This window comes from Pseudorasbora parva, chromosome 2, assembly GCF_024679245.1.
Source record: "Pseudorasbora parva isolate DD20220531a chromosome 2, ASM2467924v1, whole genome shotgun sequence".
Taxonomy (NCBI): domain Eukaryota; kingdom Metazoa; phylum Chordata; class Actinopteri; order Cypriniformes; family Gobionidae; genus Pseudorasbora; species Pseudorasbora parva.
This window is the reverse complement of record NC_090173.1, coordinates 62,398,644-62,422,477: the sequence shown is the minus strand read 5'-3', so window position 1 is coordinate 62,422,477 and position 23,834 is coordinate 62,398,644. Positions and strand designations below refer to the sequence as shown.

Below are 23,834 nucleotides of genomic sequence, written 5' to 3'. Positions count from 1 at the left end.
TTTTGCTTGTTTGCTGAACGCCACCTTAGGCGGTCAATGCTCCCAACACATTTTCAGCGACTGTGTGCAGAGGAACTGAAACTCTGTCTGTTTGGACTCGCAACTGAAAAAAATGCATTAACCTATGGACTCTACCTACCAATCTCTTCATTGAAAAACAAGCTCTCTAATTCAGTGACATTCCACAATTTATACAGACACTTCATATTTATTTATATAATAGATGTTCTGTTGGCTTCTTTGAAGCGATATGACTCATGAGGCCGTACCTGCAAATGGGAAGCCTGTTTGCGACGAGCAGCAGTTGCGCTGATCGGGTGCGACGCCTCCTTCCGCAACTCCTCGTTAGTATAGTGGACAGTATCTCCGCCTGTCACGCGGAAGACCGGGGTTCGATTCCCTGACGGGGAGGTCTAGTCCTTTACTGCTGCCCAAAGACCCATTCAAAGGTTATTGCTCCATTTACAAGTGACACAAAGAGCTGGCCAGGGGCCCCGGGCGACAGTTTTGAGCAAAAGAATTGCGTTGGCCGGGAATCGAACCCGGGTCAACTGCTTGGAAGGCAGCTATGCTCACCACTATACCACCAACGCAGGCATTTTGCTTGTTTGCTGAACGCCACCTTACGCGGTCAATGCTCCCAACACATTATCAGTGACTGTGTGCAGAGGAACTGAAACTCTGTCTGTTTGGACCAGCAACTGAAAAAAATGCATTAACCTATGGACCTGACCTACAAATCTCTTCATTGAAAAACAAGCTCTCTAATTCAGTGACATTCCTCAATTTATACAGACACTTTATATTTAATTATATATTACATGTTCTGTTGGCTTCTCTTTGCTTCTGTGAAGCGATATGACTCATGAGGCCGTACCTGCAAATGGGAAGCCTGTTTGCGGCGAGCAGCAGTTGCGCTGATCGGGTGCGACGCCAGCCTTCTGCAACTCCTCGTTAGTATAGTGGACAGTATCTCCGCCTGTCACGCGTTAGACCGGGGTTCGATTCCCCGACGGGGAGGTCTAGTCCTTTACTGCTGCCCAAAGACCCATTCAAAAGTTATTGCTCCATTTACAAGTGACACAAAGAGCTGGCCAGGGGCCCCGGGCGACAGTTTTGAGCAAAAAAATTGCGTTGGCCGGGAATCGAACCCGGGTCAACTGCTTGGAAGGCAGCTATGCTCACCACTATACCACCAACGAAGACATTTTGCTTGTTTGCTGAACGCCACCTTACGCGGTCAATGCTCCCAACACATTATCAGTGACTGTGTGCAGAGGAACTGAAACTCTGTCTGTTTGGACCAGCAACTGAAAAAAATGCATTTTTGGATTTATGCATTTATGGACCTGACCTACCAATCTCTTCATTGAAAAACAAGCTCTCTAATTCAGTGACATTCCTCAATTTATACAGACACTTTATATTTAATTATATTTTACATGTTCTGTTGGCTTCTCTTTGCTTCTGTGAAGCGATATGACTCATGAGGCCGTACCTGCAAATGGAAAGCCTGTTTGCGGCGAGCAGCAGTTGCGCTGATCGGGTGCGACGCCAGCCTTCCGCAACTCCTCGTCAGTATAGAGGACAGTATCTCCGCCTGTCACGCGGAAGACCGGGGTTCGATTCCCCGACGGGGAGGTCTAATTCTTTACTGCTGCCCAAAGACCCATTCAAAAGTTATTGCTCCATTTACAAGTGACACAAAGAGCTGGCCAGGGGCCCCGGGTGACAGTTTTGAGCAAAAGAATTGCGTTGGTCGGGAATCGAACCCGGGTCAACTTCTTGGAAGGCAGCTATGCTCACCACTATACCACCAACGCAGGCATTTTGCTTGTTTGCTGAACGCCACCTTACGCGGTCAATGCTCCCAACACATTATCAGTGACTGTGTGCAGAGGAACTGAAACTCTGTCTGTTTGGACTCGCAACTGAAAAAAATGCATTAACCTATGGACTCTACCTACCAATCTCTTCATTGAAAAACAAGCTCTCTAATTCAGTGACATTCCACAATTTATACAGACACTTCATATTTATTTATATAATAGATGTTCTGTTGGCTTCTTTGAAGCGATATGACTCATGAGGCCGTACCTGCAAATGGGAAGCCTGTTTGCGGCGAGCAGCAGTTGCGCTGATCGGGTGCGACGCCAGCCTTCCGCAACTCCTCGTTAGTATAGTGGACAGTATCTCCGCCTGTCACGCGGAAGACCGGGGTTCGATTCCCCGACGGGGAGGTCTAATTCTTTACTGCTGCCCAAAGACCCATTCAAAAGTTATTGCTCCAGCTACAAGTGACACAAAGAGTTGGCCAGGGTCCCGGGAGACATTTTTGAGCAAAAGAATTGCGTTGGCAGGGAATCGAACCCGGGTCAACTGCTTGGAAGGCAGCTATGCTCACCACTATACCACCAACGCAGGCATTTTGCTTCTTTTCTGAACGCCACCTTAGGCGGTCAATGCTCCCAACACATTTTCAGCGACTGTGTGCAGAGGAACTGAAACTCTGTCTGTTTGGACTCGCAACTGAAAAAAATGCATTAACCTATGGACTCTACCTACCAATCTCTTCATTGAAAAACAAGCTCTCTAATTCAGTGACATTCCACAATTTATACAGACACTTCATATTTATTTATATAATAGATGTTCTGTTGGCTTCTTTGAAGCGATATGGCTCATGAGGCCGTACCTGCAAATGGGAAGCCTGTTTGCGGCGAGCAGCAGTTGCGCTGATCGGGTGCGATGCCTCCTTCCGCAACTCCTCGTTAGTATAGTGGACAGTATCTCCGCCTGTCACGTGGAAGACCGGGGTTCGATTCCCCGACGGGGAGGTCTAATTCTTTTTGCTGCTGCCCAAAGACCCATTCAAAAGTTATTGCTCCAGCTACAAGTGACACAAAGAGCTGGCCAGGGTCCCGGGAGACATTTTTGAGCAAAAGAATTGCGTTGGCCGGGAATCGAACCCGGGTCAACTGCTTGGAAGGCAGCTATGCTCACCACTATACCACCAACGCAGGCATTTTGCTTGTTTGCTGAACGCCACCTTACGCGGTCAATGCTCCCAACACATTTTCAGTGACTGTGTGCAGAGGAACTGAAACTCTGTCTGTTTGGACTCGCAACTGAAAAAAATGCATTAACCTATGGACTCTACCTACCAATCTCTTCATTGAAAAACAAGCTCTCTAATTCAGTGACATTCCACAATTTATACAGACACTTCATATTTATTTATATAATAGATGTTCTGTTGGCTTCTTTGAAGCGATATGACTCATGAGGCCGTACCTGCAAATGGGAAGGATGCTTGCGGCGAGCAGCAGTTGCGCTGATCGGGTGCGACGCCAGCCTTCTGCAACTCCTCGTTAGTATAGTGGACAGTATCTCCGCCTGTCACGCGGAAGACCGGGGTTCGATTCCCCGACGGGGAGGTCTAGTCCTTTACTGCTGCCCAAAGACCCATTCAAAAGTTATTGCTCCATTTACAAGTGACACAAAGAGCTGGCCAGGGGCCCCGGGCGACAGTTTTGAGCAAAAGAATTGCGTTGGTCGGAATCGAACCCGGGTCAACTTCTTGGAAGGCAGCTATGCTCACCACTATACCACCAACGCAGGCATTTTGCTTGTTTGCTGAACGCCACCTTACGCGGCCAATGCTCCCAACACATTATCAGTGACTGTGTGCAGAGGAACTGAAACTCTGTCTGTTTGGACTCGCAACTGAAAAAAATGCATTAACCTATGGACTCTACCTACCAATCTCTTCATTGAAAAACAAGCTCTCTAATTCAGTGACATTCCACAATTTATACAGACACTTCATATTTATTTATATAATAGATGTTCTGTTGGCTTCTTTGAAGCGATATGACTCATGAGGCCGTACCTGCAAATGGGAAGCCTGTTTGCGGCGAGCAGCAGTTGCGCTGATCGGGTGAGAGGCCAGCCTTCTGCAACTCCTCGTTAGTATAGTGGACAGTATCTCCGCCTGTCACGCGGAAGACCGGGGTTCGATTCCCCGACGGGGAGGTCTAGTCCTTTACTGCTGCCCAAAGACCCATTCAAAAGTTATTGCTCCATTTACAAGTGACACAAAGAGCTGGCCAGGGGCCCCGGGCGACAGTTTTGAGCAAAAGAATTGCGTTGGTCGGGAATCGAACCCGGGTCAACTTCTTGGAAGGCAGCTATGCTCACCACTATACCACCAACGCAGGCATTTTGCTTGTTTGCTCAACGCCACCTTACGCGGTCAATGCTCCCAACACATTATCAGTGACTGTGTGCAGAGGAACTGAAACTCTGTCTGTTTGGACTCGCAACTGAAAAAAATGCATTAACCTATGGACTCTACCTACCAATCTCTTCATTGAAAAACAAGCTCTCTAATTCAGTGACATTCCTCAATTTATACAGACACTTTATATTTAATTATATTTTACATGTTCTGTTGGCTTCTCTTTGCTTCTGTGAAGCGATATGACTCATGAGGCCGTACCTGCAAATGGGAAGCCTGTTTGCGGCGAGCAGCAGTTGCGCTGATCGGGTGCGACGCCAGCCTTCCGCAACTCCTCGTTAGTATAGTGGACAGTATCTCCGCCTGTCACGCGGAAGACTGGGGTTCGATTCCCCGAAGGGGAGGTCTAATTCTTTACTGCTGCCCAAAGACCCATTCAAAAGTTATTGCTCCAGCTACAAGTGACACAAAGAGTTGGCCAGGGCCCCGGGAGACATTTTTGAGCAAAAGAATTGCGTTGGCCGGGAATCGAACCCGGGTCAACTGCTTGGAAGGCAGCTATGCTCACCACTATACCACCAACGCAGGCATTTTGCTTGTTTGCTGAACGCCACCTTAGGCGGTCAATGCTCCCAACACATTTTCAGCGACTGTGTGCAGAGGAACTGAAACTCTCTCTGTTTGGACTCGCAACTGAAAAAAATGCATTAACCTATGGACTCTACCTACCAATCTCTTCATTGAAAAACAAGCTCTCTAATTCAGTGATATTCCTCAATTTATACAGACACTTTATATTTAATTATATATTACATGTTCTGTTGGCTTCTCTTTGCTTCTGTGAAGCGATATGACTCATGAGGCCGTACCTGCAAATGGGAAGCCTGTTTGCGGCGAGCAGCAGTTGCGCTGATCGGGTGCGACGCCAGCCTTCTGCAACTCCTGGTTAGTATAGTGGACAGTATCTCCGCCTGTCATGCGGAAGACCGGGGTTCGATTCCCCGAAGGGGAGGTCTAATTCTTTACTGCTGCCCAAAGACCCATTCAAAAGTTATTGCTCCAGCTACAAGTGACACAAAGAGTTGGCCAGGGCCCCGGGAGACATTTTTGAGCAAAAGAATTGCGTTGGCCGGGAATCGAACCCGGGTCAACTGCTTGGAAGGCAGCTATGCTCACCACTATACCACCAACGCAGGCATTTTGCTTGTTTGCTGAACGCCACCTTAGGCGGTCAATGCTCCCAATACATTTTCAGCGACTGTGTGCAGAGGAACTGAAACTCTGTCTGTTTGGACTCGCAACTGAAAAAAATGCATTAACCTATGGACTCTACCTACCAATCTCTTCATTGAAAAACAAGCTCTCTAATTCAGTGACATTCCACAATTTATACAGACACTTCATATTTATTTATATAATAGATGTTCTGTTGGCTTCTTTGAAGCGATATGACTCATGAGGCCGTACCTGCAAATGGGAAGCCTGTTTGCAACGAGCAGCAGTTGCGCTGATCGGGTGCGACGCCTCCTTCCGCAACTCCTCGTTAGTATAGTGGACAGTATCTCCGCCTGTCACGCGGAAGACCGGGGTTCGATTCCCCGACGGGGAGGTCTAATTCTTTACTGCTGCCCAAAGACCCATTCAAAAGTTATTGCTCCAGCTACAAGTGACACAAAGAGCTGCCCAGGGTCCCGGGAGACATTTTTGAGCAAAAGAATTGCGTTGGCCGGGAATCGAACCCGGGTCAACTGCTTGGAAGGCAGCTATGCTCACCACTATACCACCAACGCAGGCATTTTGCATGTTTGCTGAACGCCACCTTAGGCGGTCAATGCTCCCAACACATTTTCAGCGACTGTGTGCAGAGGAACTGAAACTCTGTCTGTTTGGACTCGCAACTGAAAAAAATGCATTAACCTATGGACTCTACCTACCAATCTCTTCATTGAAAAACAAGCTCTCTAATTCAGTGACATTCCACAATTTATACAGACACTTCATATTTATTTATATAATAGATGTTCTGTTGGCTTCTTTGAAGCGATATGACTCATGAAGCCGTACCTGCAAATGGGAAGGATGTTTGCGGCGAGCAGCAGTTGCGCTGATCGGGTGCGACGCCAGCCTTCTGCAACTCCTCGTTAGTATAGTGGACAGTATCTCCGCCTGTCACGCGGAAGACCGGGGTTCGATTCCCCGACGGGGAGGTCTAGTCCTTTACTGCTGCCCAAAGACCCATTCAAAAGTTATTGCTCCATTTACAAGTGACACAAAGAGCTGGCCAGGGGCCCCGGGAGACAGTTTTGAGCAAAAGAATTGCGTTGGCCGGGAATCGAACCCGGGTCAACTGCTTGGAAGGCAGCTATGCTCACCACTATACCACCAACGCAGGCATTTTGCTTGTTTGCTGAACGCCACCTTAGGCGGTCAATGCTCCCAACACATTTTCAGCGACTGTGTGCAGAGGAACTGAAACTCTGTCTGTTTGGACTCGCAACTGAAAAAAATGCATTAACCTATGGACTCTACCTACCAATCTCTTCATTGAAAAAGAAGCTCTCTAATTCAGTGACATTCCACAATTTATACAGACACTTCATATTTATTTATATAATAGATGTTCTGTTGGCTTCTTTGAAGCGTTATGACTCATGAGGCCGTACCTGCAAATGGGAAGCCTGTTTGCGGCGAGCAGCAGTTGCGCTGATCGGGTGCGACGCCTCCTTCCGCAACTCCTCGTTAGTATAGTGGACAGTATCTCCGCCTGTCACGTGGAAGACCGGGGTTCGATTCCCCGACGGGGAGGTCTAATTCTTTACTGCTGCCCAAAGACCCATTCAAAAGTTATTGCTCCAGCTACAAGTGACACAAAGAGCTGGCCAGGGTCCCGGAAGACATTTTTGAGCAAAAGAATTGCGTTGGCCGGGAATCGAACCCGGGTCAACTGCTTGGAAGGCAGCTATGCTCACCACTATACCACCAACGCAGGCATTTTGCTTGTTTGCTGAACGCCACCTTACCCGGTCAATGCTCCCAACACATTATCAGTGACTGTGTGCAGAGGAACTGAAACTCTGTCTGTTTGGACCAGCAACTGAAAAAAATGCATTAACCTATGGACCTGACCTACCAATCTCTTCATTGAAAAACAAGCTCTCTAATTCAGTGACATTCCTCAATTTATACAGACACTTTATATTTAATTATATTTTACATGTTCTGTTGGCTTCTCTTTGCTTCTGTGAAGCGATATGACTCATGAGGCCGTACCTGCAAATGGGAAGCCTGTTTGCGGCGAGCAGCAGTTGCGCTGATCGGGTGCGACGCCAGCCTTCCGCAACTCCTCGTTAGTATAGTGGACAGTATCTCCGCCTGTCACGCGGAAGACCGGGGTTCGATTCCCCGACGGGGAGGTCTAATTCTTTACTGCTGCCCAAAGACCCATTCAAAAGTTATTGCTCCAGCTACAAGTGACACAAAGAGTTGGCCAGGGCCCCGGGAGACATTTTTGAGCAAAAGAATTGCGTTGGCCGGGAATCGAACCTGGGTCAACTGCTTGGAAGGCAGCTATGCTCACCACTATACCACCAACGCAGGCATTTTGCTTGTTTGCTGAACGCCACCTTAGGCGGTCAATGCTCCCAACACATTTTCAGCGACTGTGTGCAGAGGAACTGAAACTCTGTCTGTTTGGACTCGCAACTGAAAAAAATGCATTAACCTATGGACTCTACCTACCAATCTCTTCATTGAAAAACAAGCTCTCTAATTCAGTGACATTCCACAATTTATACAGACACTTCATATTTATTTATATAATAGATGTTCTGTTGGCTTCTTTGAAGCGATATGACTCATGAGGCCGTACCTGCAAATGGGAAGGATGTTTGCGGCGAGCAGCAGTTGCGCTGATCGGGTGCGACGCCAGCCTTCTGCAACTCCTCGTTAGTATAGTGGACAGTATCTCCGCCTGTCACGCGTAAGACCGGGGTTCGATTCCCCGACGGGGAGGTCTAGTCCTTTACTGCTGCCCAAAGACCCATTCAAAAGTTATTGCTCCATTTACAAGTGACACAAAGAGCTGGCCAGGGGCCCCGGGAGACAGTTTTGAGCAAAAGAATTGCGTTGGCCGGGAATCGAACCCGGGTCAACTGCTTGGAAGGCAGCTATGCTCACCACTATACCACCAACGCAGGAATTTTGCTTGTTTGCTGAACGCCACCTTACGCGGTCAATGCTCCCAACACATTATCAGTGACTGTGCAGAGGAACTGAAACTCTGTCTGTTTGGACCAGCAACTGAAAAAAATGCATTAACCTATGGACCTGACCTACCAATCTCTTCATTGAAAAACAAGCTCTCTAATTCAGTGACATTCCTCAATTTATACAGACACTTTATATTTAATTATATTTTACATGTTCTGTTGGCTTCTCTTTGCTTCTGTGAAGCGATATGGCTCATGAGGCCGTACCTGCAAATGGGAAGCCTGTTTGCGGCGAGCAGCAGTTGCGCTGATCGGGTGCGACGCCAGCCTTCCGCAACTCCTTGTTAGTATAGTGGACAGTATCTCCGCCTGTCACGCGGAAGACCGGGGTTCGATTCCCCGACGGGGAGGTCTAATTCTTTACTGCTGCCCAAAGACCCATTCAAAAGTTATTGCTCCATTTACAAGTGACACAAAGAGCTGGCCAGGGGCCCCGGGAGACAGTTTTGAGCAAAAGAATTGCATTGGCCGGGAATCGAACCCGGGTCAACTGCTTGGAAGGCAGCTATGCTCACCACTATACCACCAACGCAGGCATTTTGCTTGTTTGCTGAACGCCACCTTAGGCGGTCAATGCTCCCAAAACATTTTCAGCGACTGTGTGCAGAGGAACTGAAACTCTGTCTGTTTGGACTCGCAACTGAAAAAAATGCATTAACCTATGGACTCTACCTACCAATCTCTTCATTGAAAAACAAGCTCTCTAATTCAGTGACATTCCACAATTTATACAGACACTTCATATTTATTTATATAATAGATGTTCTGTTGGCTTCTTTGAAGCGATATGACTCATGAGGCCGTACCTGCAAATGGGAAGGATGTTTGCGGCGAGCAGCAGTTGCGCTGATCGGGTGCGACGCCAGCCTTCTGCAACTCCTCGTTAGTATAGTGGACAGTATCTCCGCCTGTCACGCGGAAGACCGGGGTTCGATTCCCCGACGGGGAGGTCTAGTCCTTTACTGCTGCCCAAAGACCCATTCAAAAGTTATTGCTCCATTTACAAGTGACACAAAGAGCTGGCCAGGGGCCCCGGGAGACAGTTTTGAGCAAAAGAATTGCGTTGGCCGGGAATCGAACCCGGGTCAACTGCTTGGAAGGCAGCTATGCTCACCACTATACCACCAACGCAGGCATTTTGCTTGTTTGCTGAACGCCACCTTAGGCGGTCAATGCTCCCAACACATTTTCAGCGACTGTGTGCAGAGGAACTGAAACTCTGTCTGTTTGGACTCGCAACTGAAAAAAATGCATTAACCTATGGACTCTACCTACCAATCTCTTCATTGAAAAAGAAGCTCTCTAATTCAGTGACATTCCACAATTTATACAGACACTTCATATTTATTTATATAATAGATGTTCTGTTGGCTTCTTTGAAGCGATATGACTCATGAGACCGTACCTGCAAATGGGAAGCCTGTTTGCGGCGAGCAGCAGTTGCGCTGATCGGGTGCGACGCCTCCTTCCGCAACTCCTCGTTAGTATAGTGGACAGTATCTCCGCCTGTCACGTGGAAGACCGGGGTTCGATTCCCCGACGGGGAGGTCTAGTACTTTACTGCTGCCCAAAGACCCATTCAAAAGTTATTGCTCCATTTACAAGTGACACAAAGAGCTGGCCAGGGGCCCCGGGCGACAGTTTTGAGCAAAAGAATTGCGTTGGCCGGGAATCGAACCCGGGTCAACTGCTTGGAAGGCAGCTATGCTCACCACTATACCACCAACGCAGGGATTTTGCTTGTTTGCTGAACGCCACCTTAGGCGGTCAATGCTCCCAACACATTTTCAGCGACTGTGTGCAGAGGAACTGAAACTCTGTCTGTTTGGACCAGCAACTGAAAAAAATGCATTAACCTATGGACCTGACCTACAAATCTCTTCATTGAAAAACAAGCTCTCTAATTCAGTGACATTCCTCAATTTATACAGACACTTTATATTTAATTATATATTACATGTTCTGTTGGCTTCTCTTTGCTTCTGTGAAGCGATATGACTCATGAGGCCGTACCTGCAAATGGGAAGCCTGTTTGCGGCGAGCAGCAGTTGCGCTGATCGGGTGCGACGCCAGCCTTCCGCAACTCCTCGTTAGTATAGTGGACAGTATCTCCGCCTGTCACGCGGAAGACCGGGGTTCGATTCCCCGACGGGGAGGTCTAATTCTTTACTGCTGCCCAAAGACCCATTCAAAAGTTATTGCTCCAGCTACAAGTGAACATCCAGCTACAAGTTACACAAAGAGTTGGCCAGGGCCCCGGGAGACATTTTTGAGCAAAAGAATTGCGTTGGCCGAGAATCGAACCCGGGTCAACTGCTTGGAAGGCAGCTATGCTCACCACTATACCACCAACGCAGGCATTTTGCTTGTTTTCTGAACGCCACCTTAGGCGGTCAATGCTCCCAACACATTTTCAGCGACTGTGTGCAGAGGAACTGAAACTCTGTCTGTTTGGACTCGCAACTGAAAAAAATGCATTAACCTATGGACTCTACCTACCAATCTCTTCATTGAAAAACAAGCTCTCTAATTCAGTGACATTCCACAATTTATACAGACACTTCATATTTATTTATATAATAGATGTTCTGTTGGCTTCTTTGAAGCGATATGACTCATGAGGCCGTACCTGCAAATGGGAAGCCTGTTTGCGACGAGCAGCAGTTGCGCTGATCGGGTGCGACGTCTCCTTCCGCAACTCCTCGTTAGTATAGTGGACAGTATCTCCGCCTGTCACGCGGAAGACCGGGGTTCGATTCCCCGACGGGGAGGTCTAATTCTTTACTGCTGCCCAAAGACCCATTCAAAAGTTATTGCTCCAGCTACAAGTGACACAAAGAGCTGGCCAGGGTCCCGGGAGACATTTTTGAGCAAAAGAATTGCGTTGGCCGGGAATCGAACCCGGGTCAACTGCTTGGAAGGCAGCTATGCTCACCACTATACCACCAACGCAGGCATTTTGCTTGTTTGCTGAACGCCACCTTACGCGGTCAATGCTCCCAACACATTATCAGTGACTGTGTGCAGAGGAACTGAAACTCTGTCTGTTTGGACCAGCAACTGAAAAAAATGCATTAACCTATGGACCTGACCTACCAATCTCTTCATTGAAAAACAAGCTCCCTAATTCAGTGACATTCCTCAATTTATACAGACACTTTATATTTATTTATATAATAGATGTTCTGTTGGCTTCTTTGAAGCGATATGACTCATGAGGCCGTACCTGCAAATGGGAAGGATGTTTGCGGCGAGCAGCAGTTGCGCTGATCGGGTGCGACGCCAGCCTTCTGCAACTCCTCGTTAGTATAGTGGACAGTATCTCCGCCTGTCACGCGGAAGACCGGGGTTCGATTCCCCGACGGGGAGGTCTAGTCCTTTACTGCTGCCCAAAGACCCATTCAAAAGTTATTGCTCCATTTACAAGTGACACAAAGAGCTTGCCAGGGGCCCCGGGCGACAGTTTTGAGCAAAAGAATTGCGTTGGTCGGGAATCGAACCCGGGTCAACTGCTTGGAAGGCAGCTATGCTCACCACTATACCACCAACGCAGGCATTTTGCTTGTTTGCTGAACGCCACCTTAGGCGGTCAATGCTCCCAACACATTTTCAGCGACTGTGTGCAGAGGAACTGAAACTCTGTCTGTTTGGACTCGCAACTGAAAAAAATGCATTAACCTATGGACTCTACCTACCAATCTCTTCATTGAAAAACAAGCTCTCTAATTCAGTGACATTCCACAATTTATACAGACACTTCATATTTATTTATATAATAGATGTTCTGTTGGCTTCTTTGAAGCGATATGACTCATGAGGCCGTACCTGCAAATGGGAAGCCTGTTTGCGACGAGCAGCAGTTGCGCTGATCGGGTGCGACGCCTCCTTCCGCAACTCCTCGTTAGTATAGTGGACAGTATCTCCGCCTGTCACGCGGAAGACCGGGGTTCGATTCCCTGACGGGGAGGTCTAGTCCTTTACTGCTGCCCAAAGACCCATTCAAAGGTTATTGCTCCATTTACAAGTGACACAAAGAGCTGGCCAGGGGCCCCGGGCGACAGTTTTGAGCAAAAGAATTGCGTTGGCCGGGAATCGAACCCGGGTCAACTGCTTGGAAGGCAGCTATGCTCACCACTATACCACCAACGCAGGCATTTTGCTTGTTTGCTGAACGCCACCTTACGCGGTCAATGCTCCCAACACATTATCAGTGACTGTGTGCAGAGGAACTGAAACTCTGTCTGTTTGGACCAGCAACTGAAAAAAATGCATTAACCTATGGACCTGACCTACAAATCTCTTCATTGAAAAACAAGCTCTCTAATTCAGTGACATTCCTCAATTTATACAGACACTTTATATTTAATTATATATTACATGTTCTGTTGGCTTCTCTTTGCTTCTGTGAAGCGATATGACTCATGAGGCCGTACCTGCAAATGGGAAGCCTGTTTGCGGCGAGCAGCAGTTGCGCTGATCGGGTGCGACGCCAGCCTTCTGCAACTCCTCGTTAGTATAGTGGACAGTATCTCCGCCTGTCACGCGTTAGACCGGGGTTCGATTCCCCGACGGGGAGGTCTAGTCCTTTACTGCTGCCCAAAGACCCATTCAAAAGTTATTGCTCCATTTACAAGTGACACAAAGAGCTGGCCAGGGGCCCCGGGCGACAGTTTTGAGCAAAAAAATTGCGTTGGCCGGGAATCGAACCCGGGTCAACTGCTTGGAAGGCAGCTATGCTCACCACTATACCACCAACGAAGACATTTTGCTTGTTTGCTGAACGCCACCTTACGCGGTCAATGCTCCCAACACATTATCAGTGACTGTGTGCAGAGGAACTGAAACTCTGTCTGTTTGGACCAGCAACTGAAAAAAATGCATTTTTGGATTTATGCATTTATGGACCTGACCTACCAATCTCTTCATTGAAAAACAAGCTCTCTAATTCAGTGACATTCCTCAATTTATACAGACACTTTATATTTAATTATATTTTACATGTTCTGTTGGCTTCTCTTTGCTTCTGTGAAGCGATATGACTCATGAGGCCGTACCTGCAAATGGAAAGCCTGTTTGCGGCGAGCAGCAGTTGCGCTGATCGGGTGCGACGCCAGCCTTCCGCAACTCCTCGTCAGTATAGAGGACAGTATCTCCGCCTGTCACGCGGAAGACCGGGGTTCGATTCCCCGACGGGGAGGTCTAATTCTTTACTGCTGCCCAAAGACCCATTCAAAAGTTATTGCTCCAGCTACAAGTGACACAAAGAGTTGGCCAGGGCCCCGGGAGACATTTTTGAGCAAAAGAATTGCGTTGGCCGGGAATCAAACCCGGGTCAACTGCTTGGAAGGCAGCTATGCTCACCACTATACCACCAACGCAGGCATTTTGCTTGTTTGCTGAACGCCACCTTAGGCGGTCAATGCTCCCAACACATTTTCAGCGACTGTGTGCAGAGGAACTGAAACTCTGTCTGTTTGGACTCGCAACTGAAAAAAATGCATTAACCTATGGACTCTACCTACCAATCTCTTCATTGAAAAACAAGCTCTCAAATTCAGTGACATTCCACAATTTATACAGACACTTCATATTTATTTATATAATAGATGTTCTGTTGGCTTCTTTGAAGCGATATGACTCATGAGGCCGTACCTGCAAATGGGAAGGATGTTTGCAGCGAGCAGCAGTTGCGCTGATCGGGTGCGACGCCAGCCTTCTGCAACTCCTCGTTAGTATAGTGGACAGTATCTCCGCCTGTCACGCGGAAGACCGGGGTTCGATTCCCCGACGGGGAGGTCTAGTCCTTTACTGCTGCCCAAAGACCCATTCAAAAGTTATTGCTCCATTTACAAGTGACACAAAGAGCTGGCCAGGGGCCCCGGGCGACAGTTTTGAGCAAAAGAATTGCGTTGGCCGGGAATCGAACCCGGGTCAACTGCTTGGAAGGCAGCTATGCTCACCACTATACCACCAACGAAGACATTTTGCTTGTTTGCTGAACGCCACCTTACGCGGTCAATGCTCCCAACACATTATCAGTGACTGTGTGCAGAGGAACTGAAACTCTGTCTGTTTGGACTCGCAACTGAAAAAAATGCATTAACCTATGGACTCTACCTACCAATCTCTTCATTGAAAAACAAGCTCTCTAATTCAGTGACATTCCACAATTTATACAGACACTTCATATTTATTTATATAATAGATGTTCTGTTGGCTTCTTTGAAGCGATATGACTCATGAGGCCGTACCTGCAAATGGGAAGCCTGTTTGCGGCGAGCAGCAGTTGCGCTGATCGGGTGCGAGGCCAGCCTTCTGCAACTCCTCGTTAGTATAGTGGACAGTATCTCTGCCTGTCACGCAGAAGACCGGGGTTCGATTCCCCGACGGGGAGGTCTAGTCCTTTACTGCTGCCCAAAGACCCATTCAAAAGTTATTGCTCCATTTACAAGTGACACAAAGAGCTGGCCAGGGGCCCCGGGCGACAGTTTTGAGCAAAAGAATTGCGTTGGTCGGGAATCGAACCCGGGTCAACTTCTTGGAAGGCAGCTATGCTCACCACTGTACCACCAACGCAGGCATTTTGTTGTTTGCTCAACGCCACCTTACGCGGTCAATGCTCCCAACACATTATCAGTGACTGTGTGCAGAGGAACTGAAACTCTGTCTGTTTGGACTCGCAACTGAAAAAAATGCATTAACCTATGGACTCTACCTACCAATCTCTTCATTGAAAAACAAGCTCTCTAATTCAGTGACATTCCTCAATTTATACAGACACTTTATATTTAATTATATATTACATGTTCTGTTGGCTTCTCTTTGCTTCTGTGAAGCGATATGACTCATATCGCGATATGACAAAGAGCTGGCCAGGGGCCCCGGGCGACAGTTTTGAGCAAAAGAATTGCGTTGGCCGGGAATCGAACCCGGGTCAACTGCTTGGAAGGCAGCTATGCTCACCACTATACCACCAACGCAGGCATTTTGCTTGTTTGCTGAACGCCACCTTAGGCGGTCAATGCTCCCAACACATTTTCAGCGACTGTGTGCAGAGGAACTGAAACTCTGTCTGTTTGGACTCGCAACTGAAATAAATGCATTAACCTATGGACTCTACCTACCAATCTCTTCATTGAAAAACAAGCTCTCTAATTCAGTGACATTCCACAATTTATACAGACACTTCATATTTATTTATATAATAGATGTTCTGTTGGCTTCTTTGAAGCGATATGACTCATGAGGCCGTACCTGCAAATGGGAAGGATGTTTGCGGCGAGCAGCAGTTGCGCTGATCGGGTGCGACGCCAGCCTTCTGCAACTCCTCGTTAGTATAGTGGACAGTATCTCCGCCTGTCACGCGGAAGACCGGGGTTCGATTCCCCGACGGGGAGGTCTAGTCCTTTACTGCTGCCCAAAGACCCATTCAAAAGTTATTGCTCCATTTACAAGTGACACAAAGAGCTGGCCAGGGGCCCCGGGCGACAGTTTTGAGCAAAAGAATTGCGTTGGTCGGAATCGAACCCGGGTCAACTGCTTGGAAGGCAGCTATGCTCACCACTATACCACCATCGCAGGCATTTTGCTTGTTTGCTGAACGCCACCTTAGGCGGTCAATGCTCCCAAAACATTTTCAGCGACTGTGTGCAGAGGAACTGAAACTCTGTCTGTTTGGACTCGCAACTGAAAAAAATGCATTAACCTATGGACTCTACCTACCAATCTCTTCATTGAAAAACAAGCTCTCTAATTCAGTGACATTCCACAATTTATACAGACACTTCATATTTATTTATATAATAGATGTTCTGTTGGCTTCTTTGAAGCGATATGACTCATGAGGCCGTACCTGCAAATAGGAAGGATGTTTGCGGCGAGCAGCAGTTGCGCTGATCGGGTGCGACGCCAGCCTTCTGCAACTCCTCGTTAGTATAGTGGACAGTATCTCCGCCTGTCACGCGTTAGACCGGGGTTCGATTCCCCGACGGGGAGGTCTAGTCCTTTACTGCTGCCCAAAGACCCATTCAAAAGTTATTGCTCCATTTACAAGTGACACAAAGAGCTGGCCAGGGGCCCCGGGCGACAGTTTTGAGCAAAAAAATTGCGTTGGCCGGGAATCGAACCCGGGTCAACTGCTTGGAAGGCAGCTATGCTCACCACTATACCACCAACGAAGACATTTTGCTTGTTTGCTGAACGCCACCTTAGGCGGTCAATGCTCCCAACACATTTTCAGCGACTGTGTGCAGAGGAACTGAAACTCTGTCTGTTTGGACTCGCAACTGAAAAAAATGCATTAACCTATGGACTCTACCTACCAATCTCTTCATTGAAAAACAAGCTCTCAAATTCAGTGACATTCCACAATTTATACAGACACTTCATATTTATTTATATAATAGATGTTCTGTTGGCTTCTTTGAAGCGATATGACTCATGAGGCCGTACCTGCAAATGGGAAGGATGTTTGCAGCGAGCAGCAGTTGCGCTGATCGGGTGCGACGCCAGCCTTCTGCAACTCCTCGTTAGTATAGTGGACAGTATCTCCGCCTGTCACGCGGAAGACCGGGGTTCGATTCCCCGACGGGGAGGTCTAGTCCTTTACTGCTGCCCAAAGACCCATTCAAAAGTTATTGCTCCATTTACAAGTGACACAAAGAGCTGGCCAGGGGCCCCGGGCGACAGTTTTGAGCAAAAGAATTGCGTTGGCCGGGAATCGAACCCGGGTCAACTGCTTGGAAGGCAGCTATGCTCACCACTATACCACCAACGAAGACATTTTGCTTGTTTGCTGAACGCCACCTTACGCGGTCAATGCTCCCAACACATTATCAGTGACTGTGTGCAGAGGAACTGAAACTCTGTCTGTTTGGACCAGCAACTGAAAAAAATGCATTAACCTATGGACCTGACCTACCAATCTCTTCATTGAAAAACAAGCTCTCTAATTCAGTGACATTCCTCAATTTATACAGACACTTTATATTTAATTATATTTTACATGTTCTGTTGGCTTCTCTTTGCTTCTGTGAAGCGATATGACTCATGAGGCCGTACCTGCAAATGGGAAGGATGTTTGCGGCGAGCAGCAGTTGCGCTGATCGGGTGCGACGCCAGCCTTCCGCAACTCCTCGTTAGTATAGTGGACAGTATCTCCGCCTGTCACGCGGAAGACCGGGGTTCGATTCCCCGACGGGGAGGTCTAATTCTTTACTGCTGCCCAAAGACCCATTCAAAAGTTATTGCTCCAGCTACAAGTTACACAAAGAGTTGGCCAGGGCCCCGGGAGACATTTTTGAGCAAAAGAATTGCGTTGGCCGGGAATCGAACCCGGGTCAAGTGCTTGGAAGGCAGCTATGCTCACCACTATACCACCAACTCAGGCATTTTGCTTGTTTGCTGAACGCCACCTTAGGCGGTCAATGCTCCCAACACATTTTCAGCGACTGTGTGCAGAGGAACTGAAACTCTGTCTGTTTGGACTCGCAACTGAAATAAATGCATTAACCTATGGACTCTACCTACCAATCTCTTCATTGAAAAACAAGCTCTCTAATTCAGTGACATTCCACAATTTATACAGACACTTCATATTTATTTATATAATAGATGTTCTGTTGGCTTCTTTGAAGCGATATGACTCATGAGGCCGTACCTGCAAATGGGAAGGATGTTTGCGGCGAGCAGCAGTTGCGCTGATCGGGTGCGACGCCAGCCTTCTGCAACTCCTCGTTAGTATAGTGGACAGTATCTCCGCCTGTCACGCGGAAGACCGGGGTTCGATTCCCCGACGGGGAGGTCTAGTACTTTACTGCTGCCCAAAGACCCATTCAAAAGTTATTGCTCCAGCTACAAGTGACACAAAGAGTTGGCCAGGGCCCCGGGAGACATTTTTGAGCAAAAGAATTGCGTTGGCCGGGAATCGAACCCGGGTCAACTGCTTGGAAGGCAGCTATGCTTACCACTATACCACCAACGCAGGCATTTTGCTTGTTTGCTGAACGCCACCTTAGGCGGTCAATGCTCCCAACACATTTTCAGCGACTGTGTGCAGAGGAACTGAAACTCTGTCTGTTTGGACTCGCAACTGAAAAAAATGCATTAACCTATGGACTCTACCTACCAATCTCTTCATTGAAAAACAAGCTCTCTAATTCAGTGACATTCCACAATTTATACAGACACTTCATATTTATTTATATAATAGATGTTCTGTTGGCTTCTTTGAAGCGATATGACTCATGAGGCCGTACCTGCAAATGGGAAGCCTGTTTGCGGCGAGCAGCAGTTGCGCTGATCGGGTGCGAGGCCAGCCTTCTGCAACTCCTCGTTAGTATAGTGGACAGTATCTCTGCCTGTCACGCGGAAGACCGGGGTTCGATTCCCCGACGGGGAGGTCTAGTCCTTTACTGCTGCCCAAAGACCCATTCAAAAGTTATTGCTCCATTTACAAGTGACACAAAGAGCTGGCCAGGGGCCCCGGGCGACAGTTTTGAGCAAAAGAATTGCGTTGGTCGGGAATCGAACCCGGGTCAACTTCTTGGAAGGCAGCTATGCTCACCACTATACCACCAACGCAGGCATTTTGCTTGTTTGCTCAACGCCACCTTACGCGGTCAATGCTCCCAACACATTATCAGTGACTGTGTGCAGAGGAACTGAAACTCTGTCTGTTTGGACTCGCAACTGAAAAAAATGCATTAACCTATGGACTCTACCTACCAATCTCTTCATTGAAAAACAAGCTCTCTAATTCAGTGACATTCCACAATTTATACAGACACTTTATATTTAATTATATATTACATGTTCTGTTGGCTTCTCTTTGCTTCTGTGAAGCGATATGACTCATGAGGCCGTACCTGCAAATGGGAAGCCTGTTTGCGGCGAGCAGCAGTTGCGCTGATCGGGTGCGAGGCCAGCCTTCTGCAACTCCTCGTTAGTATAGTGGACAGTATCTCTGCCTGTCACGCGGAAGACCGGGGTTCGATTCCCCGACGGGGAGGTCTAGTCCTTTACTGCTGCCCAAAGACCCATTCAAAAGTTATTGCTCCATTTACAAGTGACACAAAGAGCTGGCCAGGGGCCCCGGGCGACAGTTTTGAGCAAAAGAATTGCGTTGGTCGGGAATCGAACCCGGGTCAACTTCTTGGAAGGCAGCCATGCTCACCACTATACCACCAACGCAGGCATTTTGCTTGTTTGCTCAACGCCACCTTACGCGGTCAATGCTCCCAACACATTATCAGTGACTGTGTGCAGAGGAACTGAAACTCTGTCTGTTTGGACTCGCAACTGAAAAAAATGCATTAACCTATGGACTCTACCTACCAATCTCTTCATTGAAAAACAAGCTCTCTAATTCAGTGACATTCCTCAATTTATACAGACACTTTATATTTAATTATATATTACATGTTCTGTTGGCTTCTCTTTGCTTCTGTGAAGCGATATGACTCATGAGGCCGTACCTGCAAATGGGAAGCCTGTTTGCGGCGAGCAGCAGTTGCGCTGATCGGGTGCGACGCCAGCCTTCCGTAACTCCTCGTTAGTATAGTGGACAGTATCTCCGCCTGTCACGCGGAAGACCGGGGTTCGATTCCCCGACGGGGAGGTCTAATTCTTTACTGCTGCCCAAAGACCCATTCAAAAGTTATTGCTCCAGCTACAAGTTACACAAAGAGTTGGCCAGGGCCCCGGGAGACATTTTTGAGCAAAAGAATTGCGTTGGCCGGGAATCGAACCCGGGTCAACTGCTTGGAAGGCAGCTATGCTCACCACTATACCACCAACGCAGGCATTTTGCTTGTTTGCTGAACGCCACCTTAGGCGGTCAATGCTCCCAACACATTTTCAGCGACTGCGTGCAGAGGAACTGAAACTCTGTCTGTTTGGACCAGCAACTGAAAAAAATGCATTAACCTATGGACCTGACCTACCAATCTCTTCATTGAAAAACAAGCTCTCTAATTCAGTGACATTCCTCAATTTATACAGACACTTTATATTTAATTATATTTTACATGTTCTGTTGGCTTCTCTTTGCTTCTGTGAAGCGATATGACTCATGAGGCCGTACCTGCAAATGGGAAGCCTGTTTGCGGCGAGCAGCAGTTGCGCTGATCGGGTGCGACGCCAGCCTTCCGCAACTCCTCGTTAGTATAGTGGACAGTATCTCCGCCTGTCACGCGGAAGACCGGGGTTCGATTCCCCGACGGGGAGGTCTAATTCTTTACTGCTGCCCAAAGACCCATTCAAAAGTTATTGCTCCAGCTACAAGTGACACAAAGAGTTGGCCAGGGCCCCGGGAGACATTTTTGAGCAAAAGAATTGCGTTGGCCGGGAATCGAACCCGGGTCAACTGCTTGGAAGGCAGCTATGCTCACCACTATACCACCAACGCAGGCATTTTGCTTGTTTGCTGAACGCCACCTTACGCGGCCAATGCTCCCAACACATTATCAGTGACTGTGTGCAGAGGAACTGAAACTCTGTCTGTTTGGACTCGCAACTGAAAAAAATGCATTAACCTATGGACTCTACCTACCAATCTCTTCATTGAAAAACAAGCTCTCTAATTCAGTGACATTCCTCAATTTATACAGACACTTCATATTTATTTATATAATAGATGTTCTGTTGGCTTCTTTGAAGCGATATGACTCATGAGGCCGTACCTGCAAATGGGAAGGATGTTTGCGGCAAGCAGCAGTTGCGCTGATCGGGTGCGACACCAGCCTTCTGCAACTCCTCGTTAGTATAGTGGACAGTATCTCCGCCTGTCACGCGGAAGACCGGGGTTCGATTCCCCGACGGGGAGGTCTAGTCCTTTACTGCTGCCCAAAGACCCATTCAAAAGTTATTGCTCCATTTACAAGTGACACAAAGAGCTGGCCAGGGGCTCCGGGAGACAGTTTTGAGCAAAAGAATTGCGTTGGCCGGGAATCGAACCCGGGTCAACTGCTTGGAAGGCAGCTATGCTCACCACTATACCACCAACGCAGGCATTTTGCTTGTTTGCTGAACGCCACCTTAGGCGGTCAATGCTCCCAACACATTTTCAGCGACTGTGTGCAGAGGAACTGAAACTCTGTCTGTTTGGACTCGCAACTGAAAAAAATGCATTAACCTATGGACTCTACCTACCAATCTCTTCATTGAAAAAGAAGCTCTCTAATTCAGTGACATTCCACAATTTATACAGACACTTCATATTTATTTATATAATAGATGTTCTGTTGGCTTCTTTGAAGCGATATGACTCATGAGGCCGTACCTGCAAATGGGAAGGATGTTTGCGACGAGCAGCAGTTGCGCTGATCGGGTGCGACGCCAGCCTTCTGCAACTCCTCGTTAGTATAGTGGACAGTATCTCCGCCTGTCACGCGGAAGACCGGGGTTCGATTCCCCGACGGGGAGGTCTAGTCCTTTACTGCTGCCCAAAGACCCATTCAAAAGTTATTGCTCCATTTACAAGTGACACAAAGAGCTGGCCAGGGGCCCCGGGCGACAGTTTTGAGCAAAAGAATTGCGTTGGTCGGGAATCGAACCCAGGTCAACTTCTTGGAAGGCAGCTATGCTCACCACTATACCACCAACGCAGGCATTTTGCTTGTTTGCTGAACGCCACCTTACGCGGTCAATGCTCCCAACACATTTTCAGCGACTGTGTGCAGAGGAACTGAAACTCTGTCTGTTTGGACTCGCAACTGAAAAAAATGCATTAACCTATGGACTCTACCTACCAATCTCTTCATTGAAAAACAAGCTCTCTAATTCAGTGACATTCCACAATTTATACAGACACTTCATATTTATTTATATAATAGATGTTCTGTTGGCTTCTTTGAAGCGATATGACTCATGAGGCCGTACCTGCAAATGGGAAGGATGTTTGCGGCGAGCAGCAGTTGCGCTGATCGGGTGCGACGCCAGCCTTCTGCAACTCCTCGTTAGTATAGTGGACAGTATCTCCCCCTGTCACGCGGAAGACCGGGGTTCGATTCCCCGACGGGGAGGTCTAGTCCTTTACTGCTGCCCAAAGACCCATTCAAAAGTTATTGCTCCATTTACAAGTCACACAAAGAGCTGGCCAGGGGCCCCGGGAGACAGTTTTGAGCAAAAGAATTGCGTTGGCCGGGAATCGAACCCGGGTCAACTGCTTGGAAGGCAGCTATGCTCACCACTATACCACCAACACAGGCATTTTGCTTGTTTGCTGAACGCCACCTTAGGCGGTCAATGCTCCCAACACATTTTCAGCGACTGTGTGCAGAGGAACTGAAACTCTGTCTGTTTGGACTCGCAACTGAAAAAAATGCATTAACCTATGGACTCTACCTACCAATCTCTTCATTGAAAAACAAGCTCTCTAATTCAGTGACATTCCACAATTTATACAGACACTTCATATTTATTTATATAATAGATGTTCTGTTGGCTTCTTTGAAGCGATATGACTCATGAGGCCGTACCTGCAAATGGGAAGGATGTTTGCGACGAGCAGCAGTTGCGCTGATCGGGTGCGACGCCAGCCTTCTGCAACTCCTCGTTAGTATAGTGGACAGTATCTCCGCCTGTCACGCGGAAGACCGGGGTTCGATTCCCCGACGGGGAGGTCTAGTCCTTTACTGCTGCCCAAAGACCCATTCAAAAGTTATTGCTCCATTTACAAGTGACACAAAGAGCTGGCCAGGGGCCCCGGGCGACAGTTTTGAGCAAAAGAATTGCGTTGGTCGGGAATCGAACCCGGGTCAACTTCTTGGAAGGCAGCTATGCTCACCACTATACCACCAACGCAGGCATTTTGCTTGTTTGCTGAACGCCACCTTACGCGGTCAATGCTCCCAACACATTTTCAGCGACTGTGTGCAGAGGAACTGAAACTCTGTCTGTTTGGACTCGCAACTGAAAAAAATGCATTAACCTATGGACTCTACCTACCAATCTCTTCATTGAAAAACAAGCTCTCTAATTCAGTGACATTCCACAATTTATACAGACACTTCATATTTATTTATATAATAGATGTTCTGTTGGCTTCTTTGAAGCGATATGACTCATGAGGCCGTACCTGCAAATGGGAAGGATGTTTGCGGCGAGCAGCAGTTGCGCTGATCGGGTGCGACGCCAGCCTTCTGCAACTCCTCGTTAGTATAGTGGACAGTATCTCCCCCTGTCACGCGGAAGACCGGGGTTCGATTCCCCGACGGGGAGGTCTAGTCCTTTACTGCTGCCCAAAGACCCATTCAAAAGTTATTGCTCCATTTACAAGTGACACAAAGAGCTGGCCAGGGGCCCCGGGCGACAGTTTTGAGCAAAAG

At 47.9% G+C, this 23,834-nt stretch overlaps 21 non-coding genes across 21 annotated transcripts; all 21 read left to right on the top strand.

Moving 5' to 3' along the window:
- Positions 1 to 2,168: 2,168 nt before the first annotated feature.
- On the top strand, positions 2,169 to 2,240 carry trnad-guc (transfer RNA aspartic acid (anticodon GUC)). The gene has a single exon. It is a non-coding gene; the product is annotated as a tRNA-Asp (tRNA).
- A 1,125-nt stretch (positions 2,241 to 3,365) lies between these two features.
- Positions 3,366 to 3,437, top strand: trnad-guc (transfer RNA aspartic acid (anticodon GUC)). The gene has a single exon. It is a non-coding gene; the product is annotated as a tRNA-Asp (tRNA).
- A 526-nt stretch (positions 3,438 to 3,963) lies between these two features.
- trnad-guc (transfer RNA aspartic acid (anticodon GUC)) lies at positions 3,964 to 4,035 on the top strand. Its single transcript has one exon. It is a non-coding gene; the product is annotated as a tRNA-Asp (tRNA).
- A 1,742-nt stretch (positions 4,036 to 5,777) lies between these two features.
- Positions 5,778 to 5,849, top strand: trnad-guc (transfer RNA aspartic acid (anticodon GUC)). The gene has a single exon. It is a non-coding gene; the product is annotated as a tRNA-Asp (tRNA).
- Positions 5,850 to 6,375: 526 nt separating this feature from the next.
- trnad-guc (transfer RNA aspartic acid (anticodon GUC)) lies at positions 6,376 to 6,447 on the top strand. The gene has a single exon. It is a non-coding gene; the product is annotated as a tRNA-Asp (tRNA).
- A 1,134-nt stretch (positions 6,448 to 7,581) lies between these two features.
- On the top strand, positions 7,582 to 7,653 carry trnad-guc (transfer RNA aspartic acid (anticodon GUC)). Its single transcript has one exon. It is a non-coding gene; the product is annotated as a tRNA-Asp (tRNA).
- A 1,732-nt stretch (positions 7,654 to 9,385) lies between these two features.
- trnad-guc (transfer RNA aspartic acid (anticodon GUC)) lies at positions 9,386 to 9,457 on the top strand. Its single transcript has one exon. It is a non-coding gene; the product is annotated as a tRNA-Asp (tRNA).
- A 1,135-nt stretch (positions 9,458 to 10,592) lies between these two features.
- trnad-guc (transfer RNA aspartic acid (anticodon GUC)) lies at positions 10,593 to 10,664 on the top strand. Its single transcript has one exon. It is a non-coding gene; the product is annotated as a tRNA-Asp (tRNA).
- A 543-nt stretch (positions 10,665 to 11,207) lies between these two features.
- On the top strand, positions 11,208 to 11,279 carry trnad-guc (transfer RNA aspartic acid (anticodon GUC)). The gene has a single exon. It is a non-coding gene; the product is annotated as a tRNA-Asp (tRNA).
- Positions 11,280 to 11,805: 526 nt separating this feature from the next.
- On the top strand, positions 11,806 to 11,877 carry trnad-guc (transfer RNA aspartic acid (anticodon GUC)). The gene has a single exon. It is a non-coding gene; the product is annotated as a tRNA-Asp (tRNA).
- A 2,354-nt stretch (positions 11,878 to 14,231) lies between these two features.
- On the top strand, positions 14,232 to 14,303 carry trnad-guc (transfer RNA aspartic acid (anticodon GUC)). Its single transcript has one exon. It is a non-coding gene; the product is annotated as a tRNA-Asp (tRNA).
- Positions 14,304 to 14,830: 527 nt separating this feature from the next.
- trnad-guc (transfer RNA aspartic acid (anticodon GUC)) lies at positions 14,831 to 14,902 on the top strand. Its single transcript has one exon. It is a non-coding gene; the product is annotated as a tRNA-Asp (tRNA).
- Positions 14,903 to 15,833: 931 nt separating this feature from the next.
- On the top strand, positions 15,834 to 15,905 carry trnad-guc (transfer RNA aspartic acid (anticodon GUC)). The gene has a single exon. It is a non-coding gene; the product is annotated as a tRNA-Asp (tRNA).
- A 1,125-nt stretch (positions 15,906 to 17,030) lies between these two features.
- trnad-guc (transfer RNA aspartic acid (anticodon GUC)) lies at positions 17,031 to 17,102 on the top strand. Its single transcript has one exon. It is a non-coding gene; the product is annotated as a tRNA-Asp (tRNA).
- Positions 17,103 to 17,639: 537 nt separating this feature from the next.
- Positions 17,640 to 17,711, top strand: trnad-guc (transfer RNA aspartic acid (anticodon GUC)). Its single transcript has one exon. It is a non-coding gene; the product is annotated as a tRNA-Asp (tRNA).
- Positions 17,712 to 18,237: 526 nt separating this feature from the next.
- Positions 18,238 to 18,309, top strand: trnad-guc (transfer RNA aspartic acid (anticodon GUC)). The gene has a single exon. It is a non-coding gene; the product is annotated as a tRNA-Asp (tRNA).
- Positions 18,310 to 20,053: 1,744 nt separating this feature from the next.
- On the top strand, positions 20,054 to 20,125 carry trnad-guc (transfer RNA aspartic acid (anticodon GUC)). The gene has a single exon. It is a non-coding gene; the product is annotated as a tRNA-Asp (tRNA).
- Positions 20,126 to 20,661: 536 nt separating this feature from the next.
- Positions 20,662 to 20,733, top strand: trnad-guc (transfer RNA aspartic acid (anticodon GUC)). The gene has a single exon. It is a non-coding gene; the product is annotated as a tRNA-Asp (tRNA).
- Positions 20,734 to 21,259: 526 nt separating this feature from the next.
- trnad-guc (transfer RNA aspartic acid (anticodon GUC)) lies at positions 21,260 to 21,331 on the top strand. The gene has a single exon. It is a non-coding gene; the product is annotated as a tRNA-Asp (tRNA).
- A 527-nt stretch (positions 21,332 to 21,858) lies between these two features.
- On the top strand, positions 21,859 to 21,930 carry trnad-guc (transfer RNA aspartic acid (anticodon GUC)). Its single transcript has one exon. It is a non-coding gene; the product is annotated as a tRNA-Asp (tRNA).
- Positions 21,931 to 23,056: 1,126 nt separating this feature from the next.
- trnad-guc (transfer RNA aspartic acid (anticodon GUC)) lies at positions 23,057 to 23,128 on the top strand. Its single transcript has one exon. It is a non-coding gene; the product is annotated as a tRNA-Asp (tRNA).
- Positions 23,129 to 23,834: the final 706 nt, after the last annotated feature.